Here is a 27,227-nt window from a genome sequence, read left to right as displayed (position 1 = left end):
CATGATTTACAGACCTATAATAGGTATTTCAATTCGAAAAAAAAAATGGGGTGAGCATGTATAGTGAATCGCACTGTATGTTTGACATTATAGTATAATATATAGTGGTGTACAAAACAATATTACATACGATTGACTTTAACTGGCGTCCTATTATTATCAATATTTATTGTCATAAAAGCTAAAAACTATATGAAATACGAAAACTGTTTAATCTGGTACATTTATGTATGTATAATATAGTATAACGAATACATTTATATTTTTATATATATAGATGATATATATGTATTGTTGTGGGCTTGAGTTTCAACGCGGTTGTCAATGGCCAGAACCATTTCATTGATATGCTCGTATACGAATTTATAAGTACATATGGAAGAGAGAAAAAACCCGCGTAACATAATATTACATTATATTACAACATATACAATATATTATGATATATTAAGCATTAGTATTTTAAACGTCGCGTTGTGGTACTGCAATGTATGTATACAGTAATTCGAATCGTTCGCTCTTATGTATATTCATTTTATGCTATTATTGTATTATTTATTGTTATATTGCGAACGACCGAAAACACGGACTCGACGCCGTTGGATTTGCAACAATATAATAATATTTAAGTATAAGGAGCAGCGTGTTTCATTTCTTTTTCTCTTTTAACCGACTGCAGCATTATGTGTCTCGTGTGCACCCTGTGGTTACTATATAATACATATTACGCCTATTAAGAGATATTTATTATTTATAATAAACATATATATATTAACTATAAGGAGGTTCTTATTTTTTCAAGAATTTTTTTTAAAACTAACACTGTTAAACGTTAATGAACCACTAACCTGCAGTAACATAACTTACAATTATTGAGTAATATTATGTGTATATAAAAATAATTAATTTTTATAAATAAAATTCATGGCTAAAAATTTATACTTGTCTTTTGAAAAAATATTTATATTCTATAGGTAACTACGCTAATACATATTTAACACTGAAAAACATAAATCAAATAGAACCTTGTATCATTGACAATTTTGCAGAAAACTTTGACGCCTCTGTTAAAATATTCAATGTAATTAGGGAAACCAGTAGGTTATTTCGATAGTAATAATAGTATATCGTAACGATTATAATAGTTATTCAGGAATGGATTTCTTTATTCTTTTCCGTAGCGTAGCTATACCTGGGGGTTTGAACATTTGTGCAACAAATTTTTTTTATCAATAATAATAAATGTTTGGTGTACAAATCTAAAGTAATTATTAATGTATTTTGAATATTATTTTACTGTGTATATTGGAATAATCAATTGTATATTTGAGTTCGTCCGTGTCGATAATGATTGTCGAACTGACTGCCGTGTATCATTTTAATAATAAATAATAATTTGGACCAAGTTAAAAGTGTCGAATGTGTATATTTTGCGCTGATAAATTTTATAGCGTGCGTATTTAGTGTATATACTTTTACATAGGACATGAAAAAATATAACGATATATATTATAGTGATCAGTGCGGCAATGTTGTTTCAAAAAGGAATAAACACAGGGAAAACAACGTGCAGAAATCGTATACTTTATACCTATAACACAGGAACGACTACCCAATGGAGTATGTAATATTAATACATATTATTATAATAGGGTGGTAATTTAAACATGTTTTTTTTTTTTGTACACATAATATTGTGTATCTAAAAATATGTATATATATATTATAAAAGAGAGGGACGTTAAAAAAAATGTATTTCTATTCCCTATAAAGTGTATTTATAGGGGTACTAATATTAGGGTGCTCCATTTTTGTGTAATACTGTTTATATGTATAACTATATATACAGTATACTGTATATATTATTAGTACTTAATATTTTAGTATAACATTACTAAGTCGCATATTATATTAGATTCAGGACTATTGTCAACTATACATATGATTAAACTTTGTGTAATTAAATTGCTTAATCTACTTAAAGTTATATAATATAAACTGCATATAACAGTTTGTGTCGAATTTTAAAACACTGCAGTAAATTATAATACACAAATTATATATAATATAACAATATGTATATCGCAAAAAAAAAAAAATCTAACTACGACGACGTATCTATATTGAAATCGATTTTTATATATCGTTCATCTTGTTAATATTATAATGTCATCGATATTATTATGCAACTGATTTTATTTAAAATTTAATCGTAGTAAGCTGATATCCGAGTTAAATGTTATCTCCTCGAAACTTGCAGTATTACATTAACTACATATAATATTCGATAGCGATAGGTATAATTTCCATGATAATATATAAGTACCTAGAATAATAAAATTAATTAAAAATTATAATGCCATTGGTAGTCACTATAATATTAACATATTAACCCACTACAGTTTCTCATTATTCAGAATGAAACATTATATGTCTATGTATTATATGTATTATATAGAAGTATTAAATATAAACAACTCTATAACATAACATAATATATTCTATATAAATTATAATATTATACTCGTGTAGTATTTTAATAACACTATTTTCAGTTTCTGATCTAATATAATTTTGGTCTATAAAAGATTTAAGTTGAATTTTGATAATGCAACTCGAATTACGCGTTTCCTATTTCAAAAGAATATAATAAACTAATATATAGTGTATCATATAAGTATATAATAAATATTATTTATTTATGATATCATATGTTTTTTTAATAAATTACTAATTATATGTTTAAATAGATTCCTCATCGAGTTTAAACATGCACTTTTGAAATATAAAATTTAACTATAATTTATAATTAGCTGGTATACGTAAAAACCATATTGCATTTGTACAATTGTGTGGAATTCATGATTTATGAATATTAATGTTAATATTTCTAGTATACAAAATGTGATTCGCAAGCATACTCGCATGATTTTCTTGTACTACTTAAGGAAATGTCCCGTTACAATATAAACTTTTCAAATAAATTCCCCCTTTTTACTGTATAAACTAAAAAGTGGATAATTTTTTTGAAAATATTGATGTACCTAATTCCTATATTATCCTTATTACACAAAGTTAAATTAAACAAGAACTACCTGTTCAAGTTTTGTTTTTTGTACGTTAAGATTTTCAGAAAACTTATCCGTTACATAATTTACAATAAAAAAGAAAAAAGAGAGTTGTCATTTGAAAAAATAAATGTTTATTTCTCCACAAGACACTTCTTAAGTAGTAAAAAAAAGCTTGAGTATTTTAAAATATAATATTTAAATATTTAAAAATTCTGAAAATCATAATTTGAATAAATTCATTATTAAATGAAAATATGTGGAGTCAGCATGCTTGCAGTAAATCACTCTATATATATCTACTACTTACCTGTACAGTTGTAAATCGTTTGCAGGCACTGTGTTTAGTGTATTCTGCGTATATACATATTTTTGGCGTTTGTATAATATACATGTTATATATGTAACGATGTAGTTAAGACTTCCGTGATGCCTTATTTTATGTATATATAGGTGAATACCGCTTATCTTAAGTATGCACACAGGCATAGTCCGAATGTGTACAAACGCGTATTTGCCGTTTATAGACTCATAAATAGATAGACGTCCGTACAGATGTAGTATTTTGAAAGTCGTTTTGAGTGCGTACTCGGAAACGTTTCTCGATCGATTCTCGAGTGTTGTAATGGCGGCGAAATGAAGTAAACTTACCAAGTGAACATCATGTTCCTATTTATTTGATTTGACCACTTCACACGCAACTTTAATAATAATTGAAGTAGTGTGCGTCCTAGGGAATCTTGAAGTTTGTTTATGATTCCGCGTGAACATCTGCACGAACCGTCCAACGAGCCGCGTAATATATAGGTATACCTGCATTATGTATGACTGAAACGTGCTACATCCATATATATATACTGAGTGAACTATTTAACGTAAGACATCCGTTATTTTAAAAACTAATACTGTTTTTGAAACTTTTTTTTATAGAATTTCAATTAATAAAGTTTTTACTATTCTTTCTATTAAAAATAAGTTTGGTAAATCAAAAGAAAAAAATCATTTTAAACATAATAATAATAACGAAAAAAATATAATTTCTTTTCCGAAAATTTTGTTTTGTGACGACTGAACATTATGTAAAAAAAATTTTTAAAAAAAAATATGTGTCGTCTTAAATAAAGATGTCTTAGTTTAAATGAATGACCCTATATAAACGCCGAATGTCGCACTGTAGTGATGCATATTATTCAGAGATTCGGATTATATCTATATCACGACTTTGCGATGTAGAATTGCATTAACTACTTAAAAATCATGCCATTCGCCGTACACTTTGTGTGATATATGAACATTTTATATATGTAACTACTATCTAAGTAGGTATACTTGATGCAAGTCATATAACTATAAATATAATATAAATAGTATGAAATGCCTTTATATAAATTGTTAATATGGTCTATAAGTGTAATATTATATGATTATCTTGAATTATTTTTAAAATTAATTATTGCTTTAATACAAAAATTTCCAAATAATTCTATTCGATATTTTCAAATAAACATTATATTATTCTAAGCTCATCTACAGCTAACTTAATACGTACACACAATTCCCTAACGATTATTGGCAATACATAATATATATGCTTTTGATTATATTTAATAATTCTTAATTGTCTTTATTGTTTTGTATAATATATTATTATACATATTACAATAAATAATAAATAAATCATATTCTATTTGACATTTCAACTAAATAATATTGACTATTTTATTGTATTATATAATGTTGAAATATTTATTAAGATAAATTCTATTCCACAATGTTCACGATTATGTCATAGGAGTATAGAACTAATATCTCTGTATAAAATAACTCAATAAGATATTTAAGTAAAACAAACATGATGCGTAAGATACTATTAATTTAAACGTTTTAAAATGCGTTTATGTTAAATTATTGGTTTTTATAATGTATATTATACTCGTATGCAAATATTAGGCAGTAATATAATCAATTATTATGCCTATGAATACATGAGTAAGTATGTATTTTAGTATGTAGTATAATTTTTATTTAATATACAAAATAATTTAAAATATAACTATTAAACTAGTGTTACTGGGTATTTAACTCGATGGGTTAGGTCGATTATTAGTGGTTAAACCAGGTAATTACGTATACTTAATTTACCTATAAAATTAATATTTTATGAATATGAAGGTTAATAATAATTAAAGCGATTATTTCAGAAACCTGTCAAACGCCAAAATGATAAAATTGTGTTAGGTTCAGATTATTGTTCTATGAAATAAAACACTATTCGTTTAGTGCAAAAACCCGTCAAGTATCGAAACTCTATAGTTGTTTAGTTTTTGGTCAAATAATGTGTTTAGTTCAGAAACCGTTTAATAAATGGCATTTGACGGTTTTCTGTTGCAAATTGGGAATTTTAAAATTTGCACTTAACGGGTTTCTAAAATAATCGATTCAATTAAGTAATAACAAATTTTACTAAATTTAATAATTTTATGAAATTTTTCATTGTTTAATTGTAAATTTTTAGGTACCTACATAGTTATTATTAATAATTAAAAATAGGAATTTGTAGCGTTCGAATTTTGTTCATAGTACTCTGGGATAAAGCTTATCAATAACAAATTTCAATTTATCTATAATAAAGTTCAAATATATAATTTTTGTATTTTCTTATAATATTCATGAATAAATGAATTTTTGATACTTTTGTGTCAATTTTTTAGTTTTCATATTTGGGTTTTTTTAACTTGACATTTAAAAAAAATGTATGTACATATTTGTTAACTTAAAGTAAAATTATTAAGGATATATTTCGTGCTTTCGTACCTAGTGAAATGTTATCGCCTTATCGATGAATATTTCAGAAAAGTGAAAGAACATTACATTAGGCGGATTATACGTATGGGTTATTGAGTAATTATATTCATTTTTATAACAAACAGATAGGTACCTAGAATTAAAAAAAAAAAAACAGATTTTAATTTATTGTTTACATAAATATTAAATGGTATTTAGATGTCCTAAGAATTAATTTAATCGAACATATTATATAAAAATGTGTTCATTAATAAGTTATTGTTCGGTATTAGAAATTATTTTCAGTTGAACTTCTACATTTTTAAGTCATTTTTTAATAGCATTTTCATGGTTAAAATTTATTTTATTTATTTATTTTTTTTTTTTTTGTAGCATTATTGGTAACTTTTTAATGGCTTTACTGTAGGTTTTCAGTGAATCATATGCCTAGCCCTATTAATAATACATAATATATATGACATATGTATATATTTATTCTTATATTATTAAGTTTGTAGATTAATATTTAATATAATATATAAGGTCGATATATCATAATATTTGAAAGATTATTAATTGATTTATTATTTAGATAATATATAAATATAAATATGTTATGCAATTTATGAATCAAAGATTTAATGTAAATTTCTTAGTTGATACTTAACACTTTTTTATCATATAAGCATATAACTCTAAAGTAGTTTTTATAATAATATTTAACAACGATATGCATTATGCATACCTCATACGAATTTATTTGTTCTGATACTTTCATTATAAGACTGTCATTTAGAATGTTTCGACGTTTAAATAAATGAGTCATTATTGTGCATATCTATAAATACTCAAAATAACAGTTAAATACTGGGTAAATGCCTAGAATATTTATCAGAATATTGTTATCCAATATTGAATTGACCAGATAGTAATTCAACACTATTAAAATCGATCGTTGTGCAAGTCGTGTGTACGATGTCATTCGTCGTCTAACACAATAGATACTCGTTTATGGTCATACCATACTTTTACATTATCTTGTATGTTTTACTTACATTAATTACCTACACATTTTAAACGTATATAATAATTTGCTTTTTACCGTTTCAATGAACAAAATTCACGACAATACTTGTATTATAAATTATAATGTTTGAGTTGTACGACACATAATAAACAATTTAATAATATTAGTACTCATACTCTAGTGTTCGGTGTTTATTTTGTACAATATTCTATTTTCAGTTTTCACGAGAAGTTGCGTTTTCCACCGGTCACTGTGCAACGTGTTTGAAAATCAAAACAACATGGTGGTGACTGGTGGGACATTGTTCGCGGTCGGCGCGTTTTAAATTGTTGGGTGTGGCTTTAAATTATTATTTATTACTGCGATCAGTCTCTAACAAATGATATTATATACAAATATACAATGTAGTATAAAAAAACCACGCTTTGGAGCGTCATTTGACGTACCTATGACTTGTTCGGGTGGACAATTTTACAAACCAACACTGTATATCATTACAACGTATAATTATGTGTATAGCGTAGGTATATTAAACAATATGCGTTGCAGCATATATTTATATGCACAGATATCAGTGACGAACTATGAAAAACTACTTGATGGGTCATGTTGGTTTTCCAGTTGGTATATTTAGTGATTATTTTAGGGTATGAATACATGATTATTTTGAAATTTTATAGACAATTTTATCTTCAATTTAGTTATTAATAAGCAAAATAACTTACATGTTGTACTAAATAAAAACATTTTATAATATTAAATTTAATAAAAGGATTTACATAGTTTTTTTATATAATAAATCATTTTTATTTTTAACAATGTGAATATTAACTTCAGCATTAATATTATTAAACATTAACCTATTTAATTTGTCTACAGTCGCATAAAACAGGAATACCGTTAATTTATTACAATACATTAATAAATAACAACCCTCTACCCACTACCACCTGCGACCCATCACGAAATATCCTGTATTGACTGTACTCCACTGGTATAGTCTGTCACTGATAAATATATATATTAAAGGTGCCAATCTACGGCAAATATCCTATGGCTAATTTAAGGAAATTATAATATTAATGTTGCAGTGTGTATCAGGAAAAATAACCACGATGTCAATACATTTACGTACATGTTATGGGCAATGAGCTATATTGTATTGGGTATAAGAACCAGTGGCGTTGAGTACGCATTTGAAGTGGTACATTTGAAACAACTAAAATTGTGGTTAGTCATTAGGTAATAATATTTATCGGTGAAAATTAATACTCGTATAATATAATGGGTAATTGCGTATCGCCTTGATATCATGCTATTACAGTATTGCCTAGCATATTATTGTTAATAGTAGTTATTCATTGTATTTTAGCCTTTTTTTTTTTTTTTTTTTAACTCAATTGCCCCAATAATGAGATTATAATCTCTGTTTAAAAAACTGCGTGTCAAAGAGTATCGGGTATATTCATACGTCACACAATGTATTTAAAATATCTTCGATTGGTACATATGGAAACATCGAATTCGCATGGGTTTTTTTTTTTTCTATCAATCGACGTCCGCGATCAAGTATCCGGTCTCCGCGGGCTTCCGTAGTGCACTCAATCCGGACTTGCCCCCTTCGGTGGTCTGACAGACGATAACAACGACAACTGCCGCGGCGGCCGTGGACCGCATACTGATCGCACGTGGTGTTATCACACAAACGTAGGTACCACGTAATAACACAGCGTTTGTAGCTAAAACTTAAAAGTAAAAAACATCTTGGCCGTACACACGGGTACCTGAGCATACACGATACGTACTCCGCACCAGCGGTCGCAATCAATACCCTAACCTATATATATATATATATATCTTTAAACACACATCGAACATACCTACTGCTGTAGCGCTATACAATAATGTGTTGTTCTCGTTTGTGCTCTTACATGTACATATATATTATTATTTATGCGTGTCACTTTTACACGGGAATCTCGTTAAATGACAATATTATATACTTACCGAACGCTGTCGCTCGTGCGTGTATACGTGTGCGTTATTTACTATATGGCAGACGGACATGCTCGTGACGGGACATTACATTATTATGTACATACGTATAATATATGTATTATATTATGTGAAACTATATTATCAGATCAGATTTCCTCGAACGGGCGTTATGATGGGTCACGCATGAACACCTATGGGTATACAATATATTTTATAATATTATATGTACCTATATATATATATATATGTATATACTCTGCGCAGACGGACGCGGATAAACACATTTGCCTGACCACACGACAACAATGCGTGCGTATAATATTATTATACCGTGTACGGTGTGCGACGGTGGTGTGTGCGTGCGAGGATGGTTGACAAAAAAAAGGAAAGAAAGAAGGAAAAAAAAGCGCGATAGAAGAGACGCGAGGGAATATATTATAAGAAAGGTGTCGCGTATATACAGGATGATATATGTACCTATAGGTACATGTACAGATATACGCGCGTGTAACAATATGGTATATAAAGGACATTGGCATTTATGTTAAAAAGCCCCGTCTGAGGACCGCGCGGGTAGAGAGAGAGAGAGATTTAATCCCGCGAGGCGACCAAAATACCCGGTAGCTTAATCGTTAAAAGGTGTTGTCTCGGAACACATACATTTACGTGTATATTTATATACTCACACACACATATATATATATATAATATATGTATTTTATATGCTACCTATATACATCTCCGTGACAAGGGTCCTTCGTGTGTGTACATATATGTGTGTGTGTGTGTGTGTATATATATGCTTGTATTTAGCCCGTGAATTCTACTGGTCCTTCGTGCACGTATACACATATATTCTCTTTTATACACACACACTCATACGCGCACGCACGCACGCTGGCGCATTATATACACACGCCGTAGTCTATTATGTCAGCCACATGCTGAGACCGCCATTGTCACCGGGTTTCGTTCCCCCGTCAACACTAATCTCTAAATACTATTTAAAAATGTCCATTTCCAGGATGTGTGCGGTTTATATTATACAAGTATATATATATAATGCGCGGCGTATGTATAGTATAATATAGATTCGGCGGAGGTACCTATATACCTACCTATTATACGTTCGCGAAAGCATATTTTTTCTTTCTCTCTCTCTCTCTCTCACACACACACACACACACACACATACACACACACATTTTTTTACACTACGACTCGACCCCCCTCCCACAGTTTTGATCCACCCTTCCTCACATGAAGTTTTTTTTTCCCCTTTTTATGCGAGTGTGTTGTGACAAAATAAATACACGCGGTTGCGGTTAATAATGAGAACGGGAGATCGGCGGTGGTGGCGGCGGCGGTCCTTAATAGCCTTATTTTCGTAACGGGGCGTAGTACAGTATATATATATATTATATATATATAAAAAAAAATAATAATAATAATAGTAATAGTAATAATAAATAAATAAATAATATAATATGTACACCGCCGCGACGACGTGCGGTTGTTTCGATTTGTTGTTGTGCGCTCGTGAGACCGACACCTAATGTATTTAATGGCTGCAGGCTTAAGACATTTATAAAAAATAAAATAAAGGGTGTACGGAAAAACGACAACACATTTCTTTTAGCTCTCTCCGCCTTCCGATATACGCAAACGCGCGCATCTGTGTGAGTGCGCGTACAAACACGAGAGCAAGAAAATCGGATTGTCGTGTGTGTGTTTTTATACGAAATGCGCACAAAAGAATAGGACGAGAGAAATTCATCGGCGAAATTACTTTTTCCCATGTGCTTCGGTTCCCATACACATACACACACACACACACGCGCATACACAAACCATATGTATTATATGTATACCGAGGGATCTGATCAATGCGCGTGGAAAGTTGCGGAGGCGACGATACAATAATATAATATTATATAAAAGACGTCCCCGCCGCGCGTTCGCTGCGCTGTAGGTCGTATAATAATATTATTACACAGTGAGGTCTGCTTAACGCGATTATCACTATAATATGGCTTACAGAATCAAAAACGAAATCCTATGCGACACGAACCAAATCATATACATTTGTAATGTCATTATTTTAAACTGGTCTTTTATCAGAATTACGCCATATCGGGTAACTGAATCAATTTTGTTGTTTTACATATTCAAAACTATATAGAGCAGATTATAACCATGAAATAATACAAGTAGCCAAGTAAGTATATTATGTGTATTAGATGTGTAAAATTATGTTAATATGGACATTTTATTTAATGACATTTTCGTGTAATATTCATAATTAATAATTATATTGCTAATATTTTATTTTCAACAATTTGTTTCAACAATTTTGTGTATAGATTATAAATTTTATTTTTTTTATTAAATTTGTAAATATAATTGATAAATAATGATTTTAAAAGCAAATGTTCAAATAAATTGTGACACGCTTTTAGATAAACGATTTGATATACAAAAATAATTGACGATACTACGCGACATCGATTGATATAGACAGAGTACACATAATAGCTGATTCACAAATGATTACACGTTGGATAAAAAAGGCAGCGGCCTCGTTTGTAAAAACGCGGAAAACTACTACAGGTATACAACTAATATTACTTTATAGAATAAATTAGTTATCAAACATTGCAAAAAGCAATGAGTTTTTTGTCAAAAAAAATCTATATTAATGTGTGTAGTCAAAGTGACACCGGAATATTTTTATTAGCTATAAAAAATATAAGGATATTTTAAAATTATTCACAACATACGATTCATTCACGTACACACTTTTAATATTAAATACTTAGTACGAATGTATATATAGGTATGGTAACTACAACTAGTACTAAATAATGTTAAATAAATTCTAGAAAAACAGGAGTATATGATTGTATTAAGTCTTATTTGATGGCAAAATTAAAAAATTGTGTACATTAACTATTGTATATTAACAATTTTAATAAATAATAATAATTATATTATATGTACATATTATATTTTACAGGTGGCGCCATACATAAAGTCAAGGCATTTCAAGAATAGGTCCACCATATAGTCGGCCTATTCTTGGTGTGAGAGTTAATATGAGTGGAAAAAAATAAACTACGTTTTAAAGTAAAAGTTATTATGGTCCACGGATGGCAACAAATTTGACCGAGGGAAAGTCAAAAAAGTTGCTTATAGTGGTGAGTGGTGACTGGTGAGAATCTTTTTCTGATTATATATTATGGTAATACTGCGCTAAAATGAGACCATCATAGCGACAGTAAAACGGATATTATTGTTTGTTCTGCAAGTGTGCAGCTCAAGCTGTACAATTGTGTCCGTAATGCAATGATATAGCTAGCACTACTCTATAAATATTACACAAATTAATACAATATTGTACAAATTATATTATATAACATACAGGACATAGACGTACGCACGAGTAGGGCTGATTGGGCCCTAGCCCCGTCTGAACCTTTTTTTTTTATATAAGTGGGTGGGTACTTGGTACCTAAGTAAGTAATAAGGCTATAACGCCTTAATTGATAACAAAATAAATCAAAATCATAGATCTTTACACGATTAAAGATAATATACTGGTTGCTCATGGGCATAATTTTTTTCTCGTGTGGCCGTAATGGGGGAGGACAGCAGAGCTTCGAACGACCAAAATTATTAAAAGTGCAGCATTTATTTACCAGAATATTATTGGACTTTTCGTGAATTGTTTAAATTTGAAATTGAAATTTTTTCACGATAATAATATAACAATATAGTTAGATAATGTAACGGTTATTACATCATTTATAGCTATAATGTACATTAGGCGCATTAGATCTATATTTAGTATATACATATATTTTATATATAAGCACAACGCTGACTAGATATTAAGTCCCCCTGCCTTTTTCCACATGTGTTATTGTAAAGCTATAGTGAAATTCCCATATATGAGAGAACGGTAGTTCTCCGCGATTACCATCACGCGTACCCGAACTCCCAGACAGCTCTATATTTTGTTAAACTCTGTGTTGGTAAGTAATAATAAATTTTATATGTTAGTTATTATTAAACTAATCTGCAATTATTTGTAATATTAAGATCCTCAATATTTTTCGTGCTTCTGAGCTACGGTTATTATATATTATTCAAAAGAAACAAACTTCTTCCCTGAATAACATATATTTAACAGATCATTCCCAACTATGTTACAATAATATATTAAAAATATTTTATATTAAAAAAAAAAAACTGTGAATTATATAAAAAAATTTACGATTAAAATAAGCGAAATTAAAAACTTTCAATCTTTATTTTTATTTATAACTAACATGAAATTTAAGTAGAGGTGGGGGGCAAATTAGTTTTCGCCCCGGAGCGCACAGAAGGTCTAAATGCATTACTGTGTGTGTGTGTTTTATAATCTCTCCAATTTTGTGCCTGCAGCGTGGTGAATGGGTTATTAGTAGGTATATTGAAGTCTTAAAGTAGTGTGTAACGATAGCAATAATATGCTTGGAGATTGAGCGATTTGTTTAAGAGGACCCATGTGTGTTGTCTTCAATTTTTATTAGGATACATTTTTTATGCTTGTATACTTAACAGATTTATTTTACGAGTGTATTTATAGTGTTAAAAAAATATTTATAGATTGGCCGATCCAATATTTTTTATACAATTGTATATTTTTCTTTCTTATATTTTCGGTTTTTTTTCGTAATAGTTGAAAGCTATGATTTCATAATTTTTTTTTTTTACATTTTTGCATACTTGATAATAATAATATTATGTATTTATAGACGTTTCAACAATATTTAATATTTTTGCACATCGAAGTAAAATTATTAAATTGTATACTTGAAGAATTCTAATTTTATAATAAAGGTTATTATATTGTCTAGAATTTGAATATTTGTACTACATTTATAATTTAAAATTGAATATTTCGTAAAAATAAAATTATTCTGAATATTTCATCATTTTTTATTGTGGTTGTAATTGTTTTGAAAAAATCGATTGGCTTTTGTTATTATTATTTTTATACTATGACTTCAGCACAGATGTTCATATTATTTGTGATGGTTATTTTTATTTTTTTTTATCAATATATATTTTCCAATCTGTAGTTATACGGCTGGTATTAAAAATTACCATTCATATCAGACTTACATAATCGTTTTAAATATGTAGTATAGGTCACCTGAATGACATCGAAGTACCTACCTATTATAGTGCTATCTATTGGACAGATGTTATTTTCAAATAATATTATGATATAAACAATGATATTTTTACGGTCCAAATCGTATTCTTCTTATCGGTATAGGTTTATCTGTTATATTTATATACGATCAAACACATATTTATTTTATCAATTAACCGACACGGTTAACACAGTATTATGTATATAATATATTATTATTCATTCATATTGTTAGACGTATAATATTAGGTGGTCGTCGGAGTAAACCATGTAGCATATAGTATTTTGTATACCTATACAATATAGTATAAGTATTAGACACGTATATAATATAAAAGGTTTTCGAAAATCTTATTCTCTCTCTCTCTCTCTTTCTCTACTTTCTATATATATATAATATATATACTTACGACTTGTGCACCATGCACATCACTTCGTCAAAATAATGTATATATTTTAATACCATTTGTTATTTTATTTGTGTTACGTTACTACACTTCACGCAAGATATTCATGAATAATCCCGCGTCGTCTATATCTTTGATGCACTCTATAGTCATTTACTCTTTCTTTATTTTTTATCATCATTGATCCATCTATTTTACCGGTTTCCGTCATCTGTGCTGCACGACGGACGACGACGACGACCATTCATATTATTTCATACATTCATATACATACTCGTATGTACATTTATGATTATTGTATCTTATATTATACACATACCTGCTCGTATCATTATGTTATATTATTATTATCATCTCGTTTCATCTGTTTCTGCTGTCCTAACTTATGCCATTTGCTTCTGGCGCACTGCACCGATCACTGTAAACATAATGACCCACTCTATTATTATAATATAGTATCGAACTACTATATTATCTTATCCGATCTGATATACTGACGTATTTCGTACATAATTTAAAGCACGCTATGCGCCGGTTTTGTGCCTATACGTATAATATCCTTTTCGATTCGTTCTTATTCGAGTAATGTTTAATGCACAGACCAAAAAACGTTGTTCTGTGTATACATTCTGTAAAAAAAAAAAAAAAAATGAAAACGCGTGCGAAAAAAAACACATTTCGTCGTGAAATAATTGGTTTAATGAAACCGACAACCGTCATAACTCAAGACCAATATATTATACATATTCAATAGACAAGCTCACACATTTAAAAGTGTCAATTTTTTTACCAGTTAAGAATATTAAGTACCTGTGTTTTTTACGATATACTTAATTTTAATTTTTAAATAAATTATGTATATTATTATGTAAAATATAATAATTGTTTAAAAATTTTCAAAACTTAAGAATTAAAATATCTCAAAAACTCTTTATTAAATCGTCTTTTACTCGTATTTAAAGAATAATAATTCTACATTTATAAAGTACAGCATTCGTAACGTAGAACTCGTACGTCTCAATTTAATAATGTTTATTTATAACAATATTTATTTATACACGATTTATTCTATATATAATCCATATTTGTGTATAATATATAATATATATATATATATATTATATGTGTAATATTATATAGCACAACAGCCGAAAAGTTTTTGACGTCGTTGACGGTTGTATCCCCGCGCTATGCTCATCGAATGGGTGGGAGGTATACAGGAGACAGCTAGGAGTTATAACGAATGATCGGTAGATAATATATTATCTGCTGGGATGCTCGTCGCGAAACTCTAAGGCATGTACATTATGTATAGTTATACATTTATACATACGTTATACACATTGCGGTCAATATTGATTTCTGGCCAAAGCACTCGAAAATGCGTGGGGTTATCTCGATGTATAAAATGAAACGCTTGGTCACCGGCCAAATCCCATATATATACTGATGATCCAACGTGCGGCAAGTCTTATGTTCGAAACGGAAATCGCGTTTTTATAACGCGATAAAAAATATAATAAATAATACTAATAGTACAATATAATAATAATTAATAAATTAACTGATATAATACTAATGATAAATGAGGAAATACGATTCTAGATTCATAGGCTGAAAACATACTATGATACTCATTAAATATTGTAAAACAGAAAAAATTCAGGCTCAATAGTTATTATCAATAAAAAAAAAAACAAATTATATAAGATTTTAGTAAGACTAAAAATTGTTTATACGTATGTAAATTGTGATGAAACTCAAAAGAGGATGAGAAAAAACCAACAGTTCTAGAATAAAGTTTCTCAGATGCATTTTTGTGGACCGAAAAAAAATTGTAAAACAGTAAAAGAATACAGAATAAGAACGAATAATGAAATAAAATAACTTTTGGGAGTAGAAGTAAATAATCTATACAAATACTTTGAGAAAATAAAATAAGCTGATTGAAACACGTATATGAAGAACTAGCAACATAATAAATGATACACTGAACTAGAAACTACTAAAATACTATTGAATACCTAGGTCAAAGAAAAGGTGGATACTGAATAAATGGAGTAAATCAGGATTTCCAAATAACACTTAAAACTAATAACCCGAAATAAGTTGTAAGTTATTGATATTAAGCTATAATATGTAGATTAGAGGTGGGCTTAGTGGGCTTTAAAGATAAAATTAAAAGAAGACTAGTATATACCTGTATTATTATATTTAGATGACTGTTTAATATGATAATAGTAATATGACTACGATCCAAAAATAATATTATATTGACCGTACCCATTGATATCAAACACATGTATATGACATTCCTATATTTTCATTATACATCCAGAGTTTTTAGTCCGTGTCTATATAATATGTTAACTATTGTGGTTGTCATTCGCACAAAAGCTAAAAAATTAGATCTAGAAATTGGGAAGATTATTTTTGGAGAAGATTAGAGTTATAATTTTAGAGCATAAAAGAATAAAGTAATCAAAAAAATTTTATGAATAAATTCATACATACCTAATAAAAATTTGAAATTTAAGACGAATGAACTATATATACAAACAATATATAAGTAAATACATGATGTTTAAAATTTCTTAAGTTAGGCTAAGGCCTTTTAGCCCGTATTTTTAAAAAGAAGACAGCATACATACTGTAAGTTCTATCGTACAGACCATATCTTTCACAGGGGTTGACTATCATGTTTATACGTTAGCAACGTTGATATTTTGAAAACTATAACAGAATATGAAGGACATGCTGTACTGATATCCATAATATATTAATAATGTATATGTATACTGTTGGACATCAGCTACCGTAGATATGAAATATTTATAATGGTACGGGGCAGAAGGTTATGCGGTGGATGAATATAGCAAGAAGCAAAATACGAATATATTATTATTTATTATAATATGATATAATCACAGCATACACAGTGGCAGTTTTCTCGGTGAAACACGGGTGGCGTCGCTTCACTCGAAAATAAGTAAATATACGTGGTTTTAATCGAAAAATATTTTTGGTTTATATGTTATTAGCTTACAAATAAAAATTATGAACACAATTAATTGTGATACTGTAGATATTCTGATATCCGGTCTGTATTTTTATGTTATTATGCGTGTTAATCACGAGAAACAGTGACGTCCTCTGCAAGATTTTGATTGAAAAAGTATACATTTAAACACAGTAAAGGAGTATTGGGAATATACGCCAAGTTGTTACAACCAGTCGAAAATTTAATACTAGAACCGCTACTGACACACACGTTATGAAGATGACCACCCCGTTCGCTGCGGAAACGTGCCTCAGAGTTGACGTCCGGCATTTATGTACGGCGTTTTTGTTAACATGACGACAATCGCGTTCCATTTTCTCGGATCATCCGAGCACAATACGCACTGTATGATTCGTATATAATATACACCCGGACGTGCAAATATACGCACTTCATTATATTGTTATAACACGAGCGAGCTATACCCGGGCCGGGGCCGGACGGTCGCGCGGGAGTGAATGGGTTGACCAGCAGCATCACCGCAGAAGCGCGTCGTATTGTATTTGGGATAATACAATAATAATAATATAATATAATATAATATAATATAATATAATATAATAATCACATTATTGTCACGACGTCCGCCGGATATCGATCGTGACCAAATCTGTCAGCATTTTCGTCGGTCGCAAAGCGTGAGAGGGATTAAAAATGTATATATTATATTATATGTGTGATATTGTGTGTGTGTGAGTTTTGTGCGTGGACGACAAATGTGCTGTTTTGATGGGATTTCGGGAGCTACAAAACGATGTTTTGACAATAAACGAGTTTTGCAAATGGTACGTGACCGTCCTTAAAGGAACACATCGTACATCCTGCTAGTCGATACGAGTATTTTTCCTGGAACGATGATGGGTCGTTTATGCTTGTGTGTGTTATAAAAAGTAGGTAGGAATAACTATTATTATTTTGCAAACGGATGAATAAATAATATATATAACACGACCCGTAGGTCAGAGTAGGTTAGTGTATGGATTGTTTGCATTTAGGCGTGTTGTAGTGATTTTGACCGCTAGACCCGTGTCGACCACAACGGTGTTGTTATTATTATTATATCGTATGTTATATTTATTTATACCATGCGATTTTTGTCGTGTATACAATTATAATAATAATAATAATAATTTAACCTCTCAGACGAGTTGTCTCCGTGGAAAGGTTGGAAATTTACACTACACAATTCACCACGATTCACAGTAAATACGCACCACACACGTATTTGCAAACGTATATAATATTATTATGATATTATGATTCACACACGCGTGTGAAATATATTATCTAAATGGGACAGCTGCTGGTCGTGAATAATAATATAATATAATATAGAAAGAAAAAAAAAGACAGACGTATAATATTTGACGACGAATCCGATATCCGTCGAACATTTTCCCATTACTATTATTATATTATTGTCCTATAAATACAAATTCATTTACATTTATGTATAACTTACTCTCAAGCATGGATTGCAATAAAAATAAGACATGGGATTAAATATCTGTAAAGTGCATATTTTAATTGAAACTGTAAATTTTCCTAAGTGCAAACCACAAAGGCTTAAATGTCCAAATAAATAAAGTATTAAATATTTGATGTATTTAAACATAAACAGAGTGATTTATGAAGCATTTACTAAGGATAATAGGTCTATAATAATGAGTATGAAAGAAATAAGGACCATTATGAATTGAAATTTTTAAATTTTAATCATTAATATTTATCGATCAACATTATAATTTGTAAAAATGGTATAATACAAAATTAATTTAATATATTAAATTTTTGTATTACCATTTTTGAATTTTTGAGCTCCTACTATTATTATTTGTGTTAATAGTTTCATAACCGAGGAACTACTAGTTTAAGTTTTGAATTAGGTAAATTAACATTTTCAATAAAATGATTCACTAAATAGTTTATAGTAAAAAAATCATGCTTCTCATTTGAAGCACAGAAGTTTATGTCACCGTATATAAAATCCCTTAAGAAGTAAAAAATATCTCAAGAATTTGAAAATATGGTCTTTATTAGTATAATATATAATATCATGTTTGTTTAAAAATTCTAAAAATCAATTCAAATAAATTCATTATTAAATGAAAAACTAAGGTCATCAACCTTGCCATTCATGGAGTATAAATGAATTTTAAAAGGTTTTCGAAAGCTCACTAAGGATTAAGGAATATACATTCGTTGACATTTCTGTTTCATATTGAATGAATGTAGCAAATAACAAAAAAAAAAAAAAAAAAAACAAACGGCGATATTTCTATAATAGAATAAAACCGTAATCTGTTTACAACAATATTTCGGGGAGGACTGTGCGTGCAGTTTGCTCCGCTCTAAAGGTTTTGGGCTGTCGTAAAGTAGATTATAATTTATAACACACGAACGTGCCATGTGATTTTAACGCGAAATCTTTCAATAAAAATATTATCTATATATAGGACCTACCGTTCGGAAATAATACAAACCGTAGAGTACCCTGTCTGTATGCTATAATTCAAACTTTATGTTTTCTTTTTTCTCGAAATATTATATTTACGAAATCCAATGGCGATTGTTTGTATCTTATATTGTGATATTTTTAATGTTTTTTTTTTTTTTTTTATTGTATACGTGTTGACATAATAATCATGATAATAAGGACAAGATAGATTTTTTTTTTGATTTTGTTTTAGCGTTAGGTTAGTAATGCCCAATATAGAAATTAGTTCAATCTTAATTTTATTGTAATATAATACTGCGGGTACCTAATACCATTGAGTATTATCATATAAATAATATTATTATTAAATATTATATAATATTTATTGAGTATTTGAGTTAATTTATGTACGTTATACTCGTTATAATTTATAGGTATAGGTACTTACGATTAAGTGTGGCATAGTATAAGTTGTTCTTCACAATATAGATAAGTAATATATATTTTCAGTCTAACAGACCATGTTGTATTATAACAATGTAATATTCAGACGCGCGGAATGGAAATGGAATTATATTGGTCGTCAGAAAGCGGATAAGTTACACTCGCACACCCGTCCGCCAATAACGAGTGTTTCCACATGAGAAAAATAATTGTATAAACATAATATAATACCTACCTATATTGTATTATAGTATAATAGGCATAGTTATAACTTATAATATTATATGTGATATGACAGTGGAAGAAAAAAAATTTGATATTTTCAATAATGTATATTGTATTAGATATAGGAGGACGTCAATAACAAAGCTCTAATTACACAAACCTTTATATATATAATGTACATCGGGTAAATTAGTCTGCAGTCGGCGGCAGTCGACTTGTTGAAGGTTTCGATTCATCGTTGTATGGGCCCAAAAGTGCGTGCATAAGGGTGTTTTTTTGTTGTTGTTAGGTTTTTTTTTTTTTTTATGAAACGTCCACAACAACAATGGAATCGGATGAGCATAAACGTTTTTATGAAGATAATTCGATCGGGCGTACATTTGCAGCGTAACCCGATATCCAACAAAAAGTATTAACTTCCGATGCGGGAGATGGAAATTTATTGGACAACAAAACGAAAAAAATAAAATAACAAAAAAAAGTTCGTGATTGAGATTTGGGTTTGGTATTAAAGAGGGGACCGCAATTATTGACCTATTAAAATATCATAAATAAATAATGTGGGTGCTCCAGGGGTGATGTACTATAATGTGCATCGTAGTATAAACGAAAAGCGTGAAAAACATGATGTTCGCACCGAGCCATAATCGTTATTCGTATTACACAGGTATATACATATATATACGAGTAAAATATATATTTATTATCGTGTTTTTATAATTTATTATTGAATTTTTATGTTAATGTTCTATTCGTACATGTTAATAATAACATAATGAAGCGTTGTAATGTAACGTAACGTTAGGTTAGGTTAACATCCATATTAGTTTTTTTACTGTATGAAATTATATTCACGTGTTTGTACTGATAATAAATGGTAATTGGCTTAAATTAATATGCTTTAAGTATGATTAGATTTTATTTTACTAAAATAAAAAAAAATAAAAATCATACCGTTTACTAACCACCAAGATTCAGCCAATCATAGTGCTCAATAATTTCTCGAAAATAACTATTTAAGCTATCACGGTGGAGTGTGAAGTCGATTTTAAACGCACATCAAATAAAATACTCCAATAGAACGAAAGATGTTTTTGGATTTAACTGTATTAAGTATTGCGATGGTATCTACGCTGACTATACTGTATAGTGTAGGTATAGCTAAAACAGTAAAACGCACAGCACATATGGTTGAATTAAAGAATGGCCAATTCGCATTCTTTAATTCTTTGTTCAGCGATGCCATTTTCTTACAACACTAATTTATTAAGAAATATTTGGCAAACATCGAATTTTTGAAAAACGTAATAAATATTATATTTTAATATTAAAATATGGATGATTTTGTGTATGCTTAATTTATGTACATGTTTGTTTTACCAACCGATGTCACGGAATGTTTCATCCGATAACACAAGTTATTTTTATTCAGTATGTATATTAGATACCTGTACACAATATAGAAGGTGATCTCCATCGCGTATTTATAATATTATTATGTCCCTATGCTTCTTATTTTCGACGCTCTATTCATGGAAAATGCGTTTCAAACGAAATTGCCGCGGTTATAACTACAATAAAATACATATTAATATTTAGTAGTTTTTTTTTTAATAATTTAATTTTTTCTCCAAATCTTTATAAAACCGTACTGTCCCGCGCTGCAGTTTGTAATATTGTGCGTTATAATGTACTTTTTTTATTTGACCTGTGAATTCGTTATGCGAATCAAACAACTTACATTGTATACAAGTAAAATAATTTTAAGTGTAAAATTACTTGGCGTCTCGGCAGGATTATACGAGTCGAAGTGTATTTGATATTTGTCATCTTTTCGTCATTAAAAAAATTGACGTACCAGCATCATCAAGTTTTCGGTAACGAAAATCAAAATTGAAAAACTCAGTAATGTTTTGTATGCTAATATTTGTATTTAATGCCATTTAATAGCGTAACTGGGTAAAAATCTATGGATGAGGAGCAAAATAACTTGTTCACCTGCAAAATCAAAAACCATAACCAGCTAGTTATTTGATTTTATACAGCAATTAAAATTTCAATGGATTCGAAACAAATCGTTGGTACCTATATCATTAAATACGTCAGTAAATTATATTACACATTTTTTATACAACAGGATAAGAAACGTGGAATAAACATAATTATACTTACCATGATAAATATTTTTATCTTCTAAATCTATATTAAATGTATTGCATTCTTTGTTTATTTTAGAAGATTTTAAGATTTACACTGTTGGCATACCCGAGGAGGGGAACACACTATCTTCGAGTCCCTTGCCGCCCCTACCACCAACTATTATGCCAGTGTTATAATTTATTAATAGTATGTGCGCAGCTGATTTATACACACTAGAAACGCCGGGGCTGTAGTAAGACTGGATTTTGTGCGTGTATATACATATAATATGGTTTATTCGTATACATTTTATTAACAGCGAATATAATAACAACAATACTACAATAATATTATAATATATTATTATTATTATATTAAGCTCAAGAGCGCATTATCTATTATATCGTCTCGTACACTTGTGACCTATACCTACCATATTATACGAATGGAATGAAATTAGCAATAAAATATCATACGAAACACATACACAATAACCATATAATAATAATAATAATAATAATAAACAATAATAATAATAGTATACAGTAATAGTAACAATATGACTAAACGATATATTATTATATATACGTTCGTTCATATATTTTGACAGCTTGTGCGCGCGCTTGACATAGCTATTCCCTCCGCAACCCTTTTGAGTGCTGGATGCCAGATGCACCTATATATATATATATATACCACAGTAGTAGTAACAGCAGCGGACCAAGTACAATATATATAATACGTATACGGTTTCAACCCCATCACAATCGTATAAACGATTATTATTATTATATACCAACTATATAATAATATATATATATATATATATATATATATATATATATACGTGCAATGACCGGTGTCCTGTGTATAGCTCGAGTATATACAAAACAAACATCGGCCGTTTATCACACATAAATATAAAATATATTATAACAATGATATACAATACCGCGTTTTATCGATATTGAGTGAAGTGTAATACGTCGGACAATGATAATTAGTCCCGTTCGCTGTGTTTTCATTTTGTCCTGCGTCATTATTATTATCTTTATAAATATTATTATTATCATTGTTATTATTACTGTCAAACCAAACACGCTATGAGAATATATTAAATCGCTTTTGTATATATCATAATATATACTTCTTTTACAGATACATAAAGCTTCATTGGTCAAAACCACATGTACATAAGTACTGTATAGTGTAGTGTATAATCAGTAGAGGTACACATAATTATGCAAAATATTGTTATTACTGCAACGTATATATTGAAATAATAATGATTATTATTTGTAACATTTCGCGACTCTATTGTTCTTAATTTTTATACATATAACATATAAATCGTGCAGAGTACCAAAGTATAACGGTTTTACTGCAGTTTATCAAACTTTTAAATGTAGGTACTGAATGTACCTACACCAACTCTAGGCGTACGCATTATTTTTCGCCATGAGGTGGATTGTTAATATTGTTCTCAGATAATATGTATAATAATATAGTTATTGCTATTAAACGTTGCGTCTTCGATGTTTGGTTTAGCGGATTTGGCCATAAGTATGTTTACTGTAAAAATATTACAATGAATAACACTTTGCAGTATCTCAAAGTAAAAGTTTATAGAAAAAAAAAAAAATCATAGTCAAGAACGGGCACTGCACAAGGTCTGACTTACGATTTTTGTAGCCAGCCACTTGGTATACATTTGTATGGGCCTTTGTTTTCTATAATAAAATAATAAAATAGTCATAGATTAAATATTGAACAGTTATTTATTGTCCATTTAAATAGCAGTTATATCTATAATATTAAATTAATAGTTATAAATGTTAAGATTATTATGATGAGTAGATAAAACCCAAGTATTTATCTAAAACGGATGTTGGTAAATTAATTAACGGATTAATGATGCATTTAAATTCGTTAATAAAGAGGCAGGGGTGGACTGTTATTAGAAATAAAAACCACGTATCCTCTGACCAAAAAAGGTAGATGTACCTCGATCCACCATTGATGATATTATATTCGATACCTGAAATAGCTTGTTTATGGATATGAATAATTTATTTTAATTTCAAATAAACATATTTTTTTTTTATAAAATTAAAACATTTTATAACATACTATTGTTATATATTATAGATAATTACTAATTACTATTTATCATCCACAATAATATATCTGTACTACTGTTGTATGTATATTTAATACTTAACATTTCAGTAAGTACAAAATACATTAGTGGAAAATTAACCTTTAATAAAACAGAAAATGAGCGCTGAACTTGATAATTGTTGTATAGGATTATAAAAGTACGAATAATTCACTGTTTATCTTTTATAATTTATAATCATATATAACTTTGTGTTTTTGTAGTAATATTTATCGTTTATTTGTTTAACATTTTTAAATGTGTTTTGCTGTGTACAGTATTGCTACCGTAGAAGGGAACCGCAACAACATATAAATTTCTTAATGCCCATCTTTACTCATAGGTATCAGGATAGATTTATATTTTTAACGTCAGATTTTCGTTTAGCTAAAACTACTATTTTTCTTTTAAATGAATAGATTTATAATAATAATCCAAAAATAGGTACTTAAGAAATGTATTCAGTAAATCACGTATAATTTATTTATTTTCTGCGTTAATGTTTAATGTCGTTCGTCGTTAGCTAGATTCATTAAATACCTGCTATTAATGTTTAGTTTCTATGATTTATTTATTTATTTATTTTTTTTTTACATTTTCTGTTAATAGTTATACATTTGTATACTTACTTAATAGGTACAATGACTGTAATAAATAGGTATTTCGTAATTAATTTGAAATATACTATAATTATACTAAACGTGTTTGAAATAATTGAAAGCTGCGCACGAATCGATGTATATAAAAAATTCAAAAACAATTACGCCAACAAAATAAATTTATATATGTATATAGTAAAGCGACGATTATCCGTACTAATTGGGACTGGGGGATGTAGATAATCGATTTGAGCGGATAATCAAATAACAATTAAAAATAAATTTAAAAACTGATTTAAAAAATTAAAAAATATTTTTTACTATTTATATTTTAATATTAATATATTAATAAAAGCATATATTTACGTAGTATTAATTTAAATTTAAAATTTAAAAATATAGTATTCATACATAATATGAAAATATATAATGTATATATTTAAAATAATAGTCAATTTTTTTTCCCTTCCAATGCACTTCTTTTTTTACCACCAAATCCTTTATTTTTTTTTTTTTAATAATAAAAGTTTGGTTGAATTATACTCTAGCCATTGTAGATAATAAAATATTCTCACACTTCATAATATGTAAACAATAAAACGAACATAACGAATGATAACACTAAAAATAAAATTGTACAAACATTTTGTAGGGCGGATATTTGACGTGCGGATAATCAATGCTCTATACTGTACATATTATATAAAACATCTATCAAACCTACCAGCCATACAGAAATAAATCAAGCTTAAGTCGTATTAGATTTTGTCATAGTGTTTGAGATTGATGCAACAGGTAAGCAGTAAATTAATTTTGTAATTTTGTAGTGGCTATATTTACATTGCGAATTTTCGAAATAATTATCTAACAAAAAAAATACGTTATTTATTTAAATTCATCAACTCTGAATTTATTGGTCGAGCAAATATTTCCTGTGTATACCTATGTAACACATTTAGATTATATTACCAATTTTTTTTTTTATTAATTAATTTAGTCATATATATAACACATTAGCATTTATTATAATTATGAGTAAATTTACAAAACGGAAACGTAAAAGTTTTATGGCAATTGAATAATCATCAAGATTTGTATTCAATAAATAAATAATATAAACAGGTAATTAAAATAACATATTAAATTATATCAGAGAAAATGATGCTCTTTAATTAATATTCATTACAAGTGAATAAGTCTATGTAAATACTAAATAGCCATAGGTATTAATGACATTGAATAAACTGATGTAATGAAAGAATTCCTGGTACATAAATTAATAGGTATAGGTACTGCAAAATTTAAACTAAACTTTGGTATAGGTATATTATATTATATACTGCGTGCCAGTAGAAGAACAATGGTCGTTGAAATTCTCGCGTACCTATATGAAACTATATTATTATTTATATGTATGTATAGATATTATAATAATATATAATACTAGTGATATACACCGCGGGGGAGTGGAGTGTAGAGAGTAGATACATATATATATATTATATATACGAACAATTAGAATGGCATTTACTATAAGTCATTTCCTGTTGGTATTTTTTTTTTTATAGTTTCTCATGGTGTCATTGGTGAAGGGCTATTTTAATAATAGAATAACGACCGTGACGGTAATAATAATAATACGCCGGACAAATATACATCGTATATACGTATAAAATT

The sequence above is a fragment of the Melanaphis sacchari genome, unplaced genomic scaffold (assembly GCF_002803265.2).
Source record: "Melanaphis sacchari strain LSU unplaced genomic scaffold, SCAv2.0 Contig182_pilon_pilon, whole genome shotgun sequence".
NCBI classification, from domain to species: domain Eukaryota; kingdom Metazoa; phylum Arthropoda; class Insecta; order Hemiptera; family Aphididae; genus Melanaphis; species Melanaphis sacchari.
This window is presented reverse-complemented; position numbering follows the sequence as displayed.